At 45.5% G+C, this 11,480-nt stretch overlaps 2 long non-coding RNA genes across 2 annotated transcripts; both read left to right on the top strand.

The window, feature by feature from the left end:
• LOC125290404 lies at positions 1–441 on the top strand. The gene is made up of 2 exons (XR_007192805.1): positions 1–62; positions 403–441. It is a non-coding gene; the product is annotated as an uncharacterized LOC125290404 (long non-coding RNA).
• A 57-nt stretch (positions 442–498) lies between these two features.
• Positions 499–3,245, top strand: LOC125290403. The gene is made up of 5 exons (XR_007192804.1): positions 499–717; positions 860–1,245; positions 1,800–1,953; positions 2,405–2,507; positions 2,648–3,245. It is a non-coding gene; the product is annotated as an uncharacterized LOC125290403 (long non-coding RNA).
• The last annotated feature ends 8,235 nt before the right edge of the window (positions 3,246–11,480 follow it).

Raw genomic sequence — 11,480 nt, 5'->3', positions numbered from 1 at the left:
CCCTGCCTTGAAGTGCATTTGTTGTTTGACTTAAATCGACAGCTGTTGAAGTGGCATACAATGTAAGAATTAGAAAACGCTGAATACTTGCTAATTCCTTAATAATACATCTCAATTGTCTATTTACATGTATTTTAAGAAAGAAAGGAACAGTGTACATTAATCAACAGGACCTTAACATGTAAATGCACCAGATTTAGTCACTAACTAGTTTTCATCTGCAGTCCCTGGCAGGTTGATATTTTAAAAATGGGATTGCACATCCCAGTGATCTCATGACTCTGTGTATGTGGATTGTGATGAACCTCTTTAGGCCTATCCACTCTTCCGTTGTTTCTGCACGTGTCTGCATGAGCCAGTTGTAACAGTGTGTAAATCATTGTTTATTTATGTTTTTTATAGGGACGGACCTGACAGGCAAATCATTTACTGCCTTAAATGCAAAAAGCCATTATGGAAACTTGTCCACGATATGAGAAAGGTCTGCATGAAAAAGACACGGAGGAAATGCGGAAAGAACGACTCAGGCAAGCAAAGACATCCCAAAAAGACTGGACCAAGGTGGCCAGAAGTTGGGAATACGGTGAGATCGCGGAGTTAATGAACAGCGCAGATCCCTGCCGTGCACTCATTGAGAGATTGGAGAGCAAAGGCTTTTTTGTGCTCAATAACCCAGGACGCTCCACGGCAGATGTCGTGACAAACAAAAATGAAGTGGTATGATTTTTTCCTTAACTTGTTTTGTGTGTGTGTGTGTGTGTGTGTGTGTATTTGTTGTTTTCATTGCTGTTGTTTCTGTAGATGATCCAAGCTTAGGGGTTAGGAAATTTACATAAATCGCTGTTTGTTTCTATTGCAGGTGAACAATGTTCCGGGTAGCCCTGGGGAACAACAGAACCATGTCCTGGACAGGTGAATATTACATTACATTACATGTATGCATTTAGCAGATGCTTTTATCCAAAGCGACTTACAAACGAGGATTAACAATCAAGCTACATAGAGGGAAGTGTGTAGAAGAAAGTAGTGCTGTACAGGGTGGAGAGGGTAATGCAGGGTAAGTGCTAAGACAGGAGGTGCTCTCTAAAGAGTTGGGTCTTGAAGTTTCTTGAAGCTGGAAAGAGACACCCCTGTTCTCTTGTGTGTTCCTCAAAAAGACCAGATCTTGATTTCACAACTGACGATGCTGGGACCTCTGCCACCTATCCCCAGCAGTGCAGTGCTCTAAATATAAACTAAATTCATGTGTGTGTCACACTTCTTTTGTCAACTTTTATATAGCTAAAAACATGAATTCTGGTTAATGATCACTGTGGAATTGTTTTGTGTAAACATTTTGCATTATTACAATATTGTTTATGTCAAATGATTAAAGACATAACAAAAATGTATTTATATAGTGTTCATAACAGCATAATAATAACCACATTCATAATCTCATGTAAAAAAACAAACAAGCACAAGGCACATTTTTGGACACATTGGGGACTGAAATGGATTTAAGAACCCCCTGAGATTGAATGTCATCACTGAGACATGGTGAAACACATGGATGCCAATCAACATACATGTGTATGAACACCAGTCAACACTAAGATATTACTCTGTGCTCTTCTGGGAATACTTGATGCAGGCATTTCACATATATTTTTACATCACTTTGGCTACATAGGGCTCTGACTTGCACAACACTGACACAATGCAACACAGGACCTCAACAAGCCCCACTCTTTAACTTTTTTTTTTTTTTTTCTAACGAGGCGCCGTTGATTCCCCGCTGACCTACTCTATCCCATTAGTGTATCGAAGGAAAACCACTTGGTAAAGGTTAGGAAGCAGTCGAGTGCCAGGAGAAGGCACTGCACCATCCTCCCTGGAATGTTTTACCCCCACACGTGTCGTTGAAGATGAGGCAGGAGTATCCAAGAGACCCCTGAGTATCCAATCCTCCAGGTCAATCAACTGATTTTCCCACGACGCCTCTCATACTCTGGAACGCCCACCACAGATGTTTCATTTTTAACTTCACTTTTCTACGTTTTTGTGTGTGTGTGTGTGTGTGTGTGTGCCTTTTTTGTCCTTCTCCTATAATACATCCATTTCATTACAACCCAGCTACAGTTATTGTTTTATGCTTTTCTTGCCAGTGCTGAACATGACCATAACATGAGCTGTTTTAAATTATACATTTTCATTAGACTTCGTAGATGTAGGTATTACAGTTTGGAGTCGAAATTCGAAGTGTAAATATGGTTTAAATGTGTAAACAGGACACCTGATATTTAATGTATGTTGATGAATGGGAACGGTATTGTTGTGTGTAGTAATGGGTTATTAGTAGGATGTAAACAGTGCATGTGTATTAGCACTTTATTGATTAAATTCTTATTTCTTGTCTTTCTAGATAATGGAGCCCAACTTGTATTTTGAGCCAGCGACCTCCGAGCTGACCTTGCGGCCATCTCAGGAGGCGCGGGCTTTCACCAAGTTCATTGTGAAGGACTCACGTAAGTTGTGTGCGCGCGCGCGCGTGTGTGTCTGTGCTTGTGTGTGTATGTGTGCGTGTGCGTGTGCGTGTGTGTGTGTGTGTGTGTGTGTGTGACGTCATGGTTACTAATGTGCATTTGTTACATTTGGTTTTTTTAAGGCATAACCAGAGGAGCAAAGCCATGATGAGGGACACCATCGCCATTGCGGTTTCCGGGGCCCAGCGCTCCCCAGACTGCTGCGAAGCCCCTGCCTCCTCCTCCTCCTCCTCAGCAGCCGCCCCATCAACCGGTGCCAGCGCGGACGCCACCGCCGGCGCAGAGGCTGGTGCCACCTCCTCCGCAGCCGCAGCCTCCACTGCTCCAACAGTGTCAAGGAGCACCGCCTGGAGGCATAAGCTCCAGGCGGAGAAAGAGCGCCGTGCCCGGGAGCTGGGAGAGGACCTCAAGCCAGCGAAGAAGGTCACGCACTTCAACTGCAGGCGCTGTGGCCAACCTAGAACCAGAGAGTTTGGCCACAGCGCTACAAGAAGGAGACCTTCTGCTCCCGGGCCGAAGGGAGAGGGAGAACTGTGGAGCAGTGGCTGGCAGAAATGGAGCTGAGGGATGAGGCAGCTCTCCCTCCTTGAGTGGACACTGTGTGTGTGTGTGTGATGGGGCAGCTCCCCCTCCCTGAGCGGACACTTTGTGAGTGTGTGTGTGTGTGTGTGTGTGAGTGTTTGTTTGTTTGTAAATATTGTGTATATAGTTTGTGTTTCATAATAAATATTATATAGTTGTTTTAATTGTTTTTGTTTTAAATAAAAAAAAAAAACTTGCTATATCCTGCTCTTTTTTTTCTACCTTTAAAAATCTAGACTAGGTGCCTGGTAGTGAAGTCAGCTTCAATATCGGGTTAGGGCTGTTTCTCGGCAGTGGGGTTGACTCTCTTGCAATCGTCGTCGCTGATTGGCTCCTGCTCCGCTCCGCACCACCCTAACACTCTCTGCCTGTAATAATAATTCTAATGATTCTAAAGATTAGAATTGGATGATGTAAGTTTCCTTTGTGGTTGATAATGATATTAAAAGCTCAGAGATATATAAAGGTGCTATGCCATTTAGAGCTTTGTAAGTAATTAACATAACCTTTAAATCAATTCTATAGGAAATAGGGAGCCAGTGCAGTTCAGCCAACACAGGGGTGATGTGTTCTCTCTTCTTGGTCTTAGTTAAAAGTCTAGCCGCAGAGTTCTGTATGAGTGCCAATTTCTTTAGATGTTTTTTGGGAAGACCAGTGAAAAGTGCATTGCAGTAGTCTAACCTGCTAGTGATAAAGGCATGAATTCGTTTTTCTGCATCTTGTTGAGTTAAAAAGGGCACCTGTAAACACCCCACGTGGGAGGATTACTACAATCTGGGCTGCCCCGTATCAACAGCCTGTATTACCAATGGCAAGACTGCCACCCTGTGGCAATATTGGTGAACTGGCAGTGAAATTCTTTTAAAATGATTGCGGGTGATTCTTAGACTACTGGCACTTTCATGTCCTTTGATCATATTTTATATAAATAAAAATAAAAACAGACAAACAAAAAAAGGGAAATTTCTAACTTCCATAATTATCTTTACAAATGAAATACAATGGAATACAATTTTCTATTTTTTTGAAAAATGTGAGTGAATTAAGTATCAGTGAAATAATCAAAACATAATTGGGGTATTCAAGGTCAAGCAACTATTTATTGTGATTTTTTTACGAAATGTTTTTTTTTTTTTACCAAATGTTTAACCAATTGCCGTATTTCCACTACAACACTGTAATGTGTATTTTGCATGCATTCACCTCGTAAGACCCCCTGTCTTGTTTGATCTGTATTGTTGATATCTCTTTGCTATTTGAGCTCACTGGAACCTGATAAGTATAAAAGCTATAAGCTTCATTACATCTGCTGCTCCTGGGAACGTTTTTGATAACATATTAACATGTTTAATATAGCCTAAGTGGATTAAGTCCATCTGTACACATACGTGTACATCATGTTTAGCGGCAAACTACATCGCTATTTTGACATTTTTTTTTGTTGCCATGTGGCTGCAGAACTTAAGACTGGAGTGAAAGTGGCAACAAACTACATGACACAGTTCCAACACTTTTGTATGTCATGACAAACTGACAATGCTTTTACACATTTCTAAACTAGAATACACCATGAAATATTACTGGACTTCTTATCTGTTCAGAATACTTGCAGTTCATGTTACATGATAACTGATATAATATAGTTTAAGGTGTTCTCTTTAAAGAATCGCACACACAATATTTATTTTCGCCAACATATTTATTTATTTACCACTCAATTATTCAGTGGGAAAATAAGGTATTGAACACCACTAATGAGCAAATATTTTTAGACATTAAACATGTGCGTCAAGGTTTTTTTTTTAAGGCCATCATGCGTTGCCTTTGGCGTTTGAATGCATTAAAGCCTCTTGAAGGTGTATTATTTTGTGAGCAATTCTTGTTGTACTCTTCAAAGGCAATCCTGTGTGACTTTGATGGATCTTGGTCAATGAGGGCTTTCTCGTCTTGCCTCCAACACCTTCCAGTGCTTTCAGCCGAACCTGCAGCCCTTACATCTTCATCAGTTCTCGCTGGGGTCGCTATTGTAACCTGTATGGAAATGTTGGGTGGAGATTCCATGTCATCATATTTTTCACTTTGGAATTTATGAATCTCCCAAAAATCTGATAATCCTGTACATTTTTCTGGGACTCATCACTTCTATTACAACCATATTGTTGACCATTATTGGCTACTATTTCAATCATCCACACATAGCTACCCAGTGACTTATCCAGACTGACTAAACAGAGATATTTAAGCATTATGTTATGGAACAACTAACACGATTCTCACCGAGAATCCACTGTCCACATCCATCTGGTCATCTGTGCTTGAAGAGGGTGGTAGACTTGGTTGAAGGCTTGATTTTTTAATTGGTGCCACTCGGATTTTCTTAATCCTATCCATTTTTTGTTTTAGAGCTTTTGTTTCGGGAACATCAGAGTCTTCATCATCCAAAGTTGAGGTTTGTGGCAGTGGTACACTTAGTTTGGAATAGTCCGCCTCATCCATTTCCTCCTCGTCGAAAGACCAAATGCTGATTTCCTCATCGTCATCAGTTGGAGGGTTTTGTGGTGTTTTGTTGTCAGAGATGGTTTCCTCTGGTTTTTCTGCCATTATCTGTGAAACCTCGATATAATCCACTACACAAACTTTCAACAGTCAGTGCAACCACTTGAAATACTTGCAGTGAAATGACAAATTGTGGTTGGTGCTTAAATCTGCTATCTGCAAACCACATGTGCAGACATGTTACAGTGCACCACATGAGCTGCCGTGCAACACATGTGGAGATCTCTCTCTCTCTCTCTCTCTCTCTCTCTCTCTCTCTCTCTCTGATACGTCTCACTCACACAGACACACACACACACACACACACACACACACACACTACATGATTGTCACATATGACGCTCAAACCCACAGTTTAAAAGACAACCCTGCTATCATATATGATATCTGATAGAGTACACCATATATGCATGGTGGCCAGTAATCATATGTGCTTCATGGTAAAGGGTTTTGCAATCATGAGTCAAATATTATATGGTAATGTAGTGTTTCATTGTACACCGTATCTTGGAATGAGATGCCTAATTGTGGTCTTAATAGTTTTATTGTCAATATGTGTGAATACAGAGAAACGGAAATACAGTTTAGCATCTAATCAGAAGGGCAAGTAGCAGGGTAAAGATGGGTATGAATAAGTATTGATTTACTAAAGAGCAATGTGCAGCTGAAGTATGTTAATATACAAAATATGCTGTACTACTATATATAAGGCAATGTACAGATGTACAGGTATACATATGTAATATGTAGCCTAATACACAGATGTTTAGATACATTCATATATGTGTATGCAGATGTACAGCGTGAATAGGAAGGGAAGGTTAAGCAGGAGACAGGGTTTCAATAGGGTGACAACCGTGGGGAACCTGCTGGTTTTAGGCTGAAGGTGTACACATCTCTTGTGACCAAGGAGAGCGGGCTGAACTCCAAGCTATGGGCCTTGGCTATTGGCAGTAGACCCCGATTCATATGATAGATAGATAGATAGATAGATAGATAGATACTTTATTGATCCCCAGGGGAAATTCAAGAAATGTGATTCCAGGTTTTGCGCACGGCTGTATCTCGGTGATGAAACAGACCACGGCCACTGAGGCATAGCTGCCTGATTTCCACACGAGGGCGACACTAGTCACGCTAGGGAGGCGCTCACATGTGAATCCCGACGCCCCCTGAATGTGGAAGGCACGCTAGCTGCAGACTCGCATATGATTCCGGCCCTAGCAAACCTCCAGGCGCTAACTCAAGAGTCATATGTGATGAACATGTAACAGACTGTCATTCTCCCATACTGCCACTAAGGGGCCAAGACTGAAAAAACGCTAACTCAAGACTCGTATGTGATGGAAAATGTAACAGACTGTCATTCTCCCATACTGCCACTAAGGGGCCAAGAGTGAAAACCCGCTAAGTCAAGAGTCGTATGTGATGGAAAATGTAACAGACTGTCATTCTCCCATACTGCCACTAAGGGGCCAAGAGTGAAAACCCGCTAAGTCAAGAGTCGGTATGTGATGGAAAATGTAACAGACTGTCATTCTCCCATACTGCCACTAAGGGGCCAAGAGTGAAAACCCGCTAAGTCAAGAGTGGAAAATGTAACAGACTGTCATTCTCCCATACTGCCACTAAGATGAAAACATGTCAAGAGTCGATATGTGATGAACATGTCACGCTAGCTCGCGGATTCACATACGATTCTGGCCCTAGCCAACCGCCTATCTCCTCCTTAAGGTCACAGCGAGACGGGGTGGCGGCGCTAAGGCCCGAGCGTCAAAATTAATCTAGAATCTCACCCAATCCTGAGCCCCCCTCCCCCAAACACACACACATTAGCTTAAGCTAAGGCCTTGTGAGAGGCCTACTAGCTACTGTGACGGGACGGGCCGGGAGAGGCCTGGGGATGAGTGCTTGTGCTCAGACGGGCTCAACTTGGGCCTAGGAGCAGGGAGAGACACAGAGAGCTGCGCTAGACCCCCCCCCACCAAGCAAAGCCACACACACGCACACACGCGCGCGCAGGTGATAGAGAGGGACAGTGAGAGGGGCCTGTTGCTCAGAGAGGCTCCAGCTGCTCAGAGAGGCCCCAACTTATTATTATTATTACATTATTATTATTATTAAAGTTGGGCCTAGATGCTGTGCCTAGATGCTTGGGCCTAGATGCTGTGCTATACCCACTGCAGCACCCCTACACACACACACACCCACCCACAGGCCCCAGCTGCTCACAGAGGCTCCAAAGACTCCTCTCTGTCCCCTGCGCGCGTGTGTGTGAGCCTGGGAGCATTACCCTGTATCCTACATCTAAACTTAACCCCAATTAATACACCTAACAGAGGCCCAACCTCTTCCCTATCCCCTTTTCCACAGCTAGCACAACCTAGACTCTGTTCTCCCAAAATTAATTTACAATCTAACCCAATCCTCCAGCTTAGGCTGAGGCCTTGTGAGAGGCCTACTAGCTACTGCTGACCTCTGACTTGACCCCTGATGCTTGGAGAGGCTTGGGGAAGAGTGCTTGTGCTCACACGGGCTGCAGCTACTCACAGAGGCCCAAACTTAGGCCGAGGCCTTGTCAGAGGCCTACTAGCTACAGCTTGACCTCTGGTTTGACCCCTGACGCTTGGAGGGCACAGAGAGGCCTAGGAGACAGTGCATGTTCTCACACAGGCTGCAGCTGCTCACAGAGGCTCCAAAGACTCCTCTCTGTCCCCTGCGCGCGTGTGTGTGAGCCTGGGAGCATTACCCTGTATCCTACTCCACTAAACTTAACCCAAATTAAACACGCTAATCAAACTAGCTAACACCCTCTATGCTAAGCCCGCAACACAAAGTGGCAAACACCCCCCCTCTGGGTACCACCCCCCACGGACAACCAGGCTTAAGCACCGATAAGTACTGGTGCACTGTGCCCCACTTAAGCTAACCTCAAAGGGTTAAAGCCTTAAGCAGAGCCGAAAAAATCTCAAACCCATGGTATACCTGCGGGTTCGTATATGATTCCGGCCCTAGCAAACCTCCAGGCGCTAACTCAAGAGTCATATGTGATGAACATGTAACAGACTGTCATTCTCCCATACTGCCACTAAGGGGCCAAGACTGAAAAAGCGCTAACTCAAGACTCGTATGTGATGGAAAATGTAACAGACTGTCATTCTCCCATACTGCCACTAAGGGGCCAAGACTGAAAAAGCGCTAACTCAAGACTCGTATGTGATGGAAAATGTAACAGACTGTCATTCTCCCATACTGCCACTAAGGGGCCAAGAGTGAAAACCGACTGTCTTCTCCCATACTGCCAAGTCAAGAGTCGTATGTGATGGAAAATGTAACAGACTGTCATTCTCCCATACTGCCACTAAGGGGCCAAGAGTGAAAACCCGCTAAGTCAAGAGTCGTATGTGATGGAAAATGTAACAGACTGTCATTCTCCCATACTGCCACTAAGGGGCCAAGAGTGAAAACCCGCTAAGTCAAGAGTCGTGATGTGATGAACATGTCACGCTTAGCTGCGGATTCACATACGATTCTGGCCCTAGCTAACCGCCCTATCTCCTCAGCGGCCGCAAGGTCACAGCGAGACGGGGGTGGCGGCGTTGCGTCCGGAGCGTCAAAATTAATCTAGAATCTCACCCAATCCTGAGCGCCCCCTCCCCCAAACACACACACATTAGCTTAAGCTAAGGCCTTGTGAGAGGCCTACTAGCTACTGTGATCGGACGGGCCGGGAGAGGCCTGGGGATGAGTGCTTGTGCTCAGACGGGCTCAACTTGGGCCTAGGAGCAGGGAGAGACACAGAGAGCTGCGCTAGACCCCCCCCACCAAGCACAGCCACACACACGCACACACGCGCGCGCAGGTGATAGAGAGGGACAGAGAGAGGGGCCTGTTGCTCAGAGAGGCTCCAGCTGCTCAGAGAGGCCCCAACTTATTATTATTATTCCATTATTATTATTAAAGTTGGGCCTAGATGCTGTGCCTAGATGCTTGGGCCTAGATGCTGTGCTATACCCACTGCAGCACCCCTACACACACACACACCCCACCCACAGGCCCCAGCTGCTCACAGAGGCTCCAAAGACTCCTCTGTGTCCCCTCTTGTGCGTGTGTGTGTGAGCCTGGGAGCATTACCCTGTATCCTACATCTAAACTTAACCCCAATTAATACACGAACAGAGGCCCAACCTCTTCCCTATCCCCTTTTCCACAGCTAGCACAACCTAGACTCTGTTCTCCCAAAATTAATTTACAATCTAACCCAATCCTCCAGCTTAGGCTGAGGCCTTGTGAGAGGCCTACTAGCTACTGCTGACCTCTGACTTGACCCCTGATGCTTGGAGAGGCTTGGGGAAGAGTGCTTGTGCTCACACGGGCTGCAGCTACTCACAGAGGCCCAAACTTAGGCCGAGGCCTTGTCAGAGGCCTACTAGCTACAGCTTGACCTCTGGTTTGACCCCTGACGCTTGGAGAGGCACAGAGAGGCCTAGGAGACAGTGCATGTTCTCACACAGGCTGCAGCTGCTCACAGAGGCTCCAAAGACTCCTCTCTGTCCCCTGCGCGCGTGTGTGTGAGCCTGGGAGCATTACCCTGTATCCTACTCCACTAAACTTAACCCAAATTAAACACGCTAATCAAACTAGCTAACACCCTCTATGCTAAGCCCGCAACACAAAGTGGCAAACACCCCCCCTCTGGGTACCACCCCCCACGGACAACCAGGCTTAAGCACCGATAAGTACTGGTGCACTGTGCCCCACTTAAGCTAACCTCTCAAGGGTTAAAGCCTTAAGCAGAACCGAAAAATCTCAAACCCATGGTATACCTACGGGTTCAGATATGATTCCGCCCTAGCAAACCTCCAGGCTAACTCAAGAGTCATATGTGATGAACATGTAACAGACTGTCATTCTCCCATACTGCCACTAAAGGGCCAAGACTGAAAAAGCTAACTCAAGACTTCATTATGTGATGGAAAATGTAACAGACTGTCATTCTCCCATACTGCCACTAAGGGGCCAAGACTGAAAAAGCGCTAACTCAAGACTCGTATGTGATGGAAAATGTAACAGACTGTCATTCTCCCATACTGCCACTAAGGGGCCAAGAGTGAAAACCCGCTAAGTCAAGAGTCGTATGTGATGGAAAATGTAACAGACTGTCATTCTCCCATACTGCCACTAAGGGGCCAAGAGTGAAAACCTGTCTAAGTCAAGAGTCCCGCTATGTCATGGATGGAAAATGTAACAGACTGTCATTCTCCCATACTGCCACTAAGGGGCCAAGAGTGAAAACCCGCTAAGTCAAGAGTCGTATGTGATGAAAATGTCACGCTAGCTCTTGGGATTCACATAATGATTCTGGCCCAAGGTGCCAACCAGCTATCTCAGCGGCCTTAAGGTCACAGCTGAGGGCGGGGTGGCGCCAAGGCCCGGGCGTCAAGAAAATTAATCTAGAATCTCACCCAATCCTGGCCCCCCTCCCCAAACACACACACATTACATTAGCCAGCTAAGGCCTTGTGAGAGGCCTACTAGCTACTGTGATCGGACGGGCGGGGAGAGGCCTGGGGATGAGTGCTTGTGCTCAGAGCGGGCTCAACTTGGGCCTAGGAGCAGGGGAGAGACACAGAGAGCTGCTGGGCCCCCCACCAAGCACAGCCACACACCCACACACGCTGCCACATGGGTGATAGAGAGGACAGAGAGGGGCCTGTTGCTCAGAGGCTCCCAGCTGCTCAGAGAGGCCCCAACTTATTATTATTATTACATTATTATTATTAAAGTTGGGCCTAGATGCTGTGCCTAGATGCTTGG

This window comes from Alosa alosa, unplaced genomic scaffold, assembly GCF_017589495.1.
Source record: "Alosa alosa isolate M-15738 ecotype Scorff River unplaced genomic scaffold, AALO_Geno_1.1 AALO_1.0_unplaced_454, whole genome shotgun sequence".
Classification (NCBI taxonomy): Eukaryota; Metazoa; Chordata; class Actinopteri; order Clupeiformes; family Clupeidae; genus Alosa; species Alosa alosa.
Note: the sequence above shows the minus strand (reverse complement) of the source record. Positions and strands in the feature narration are given on the sequence as shown.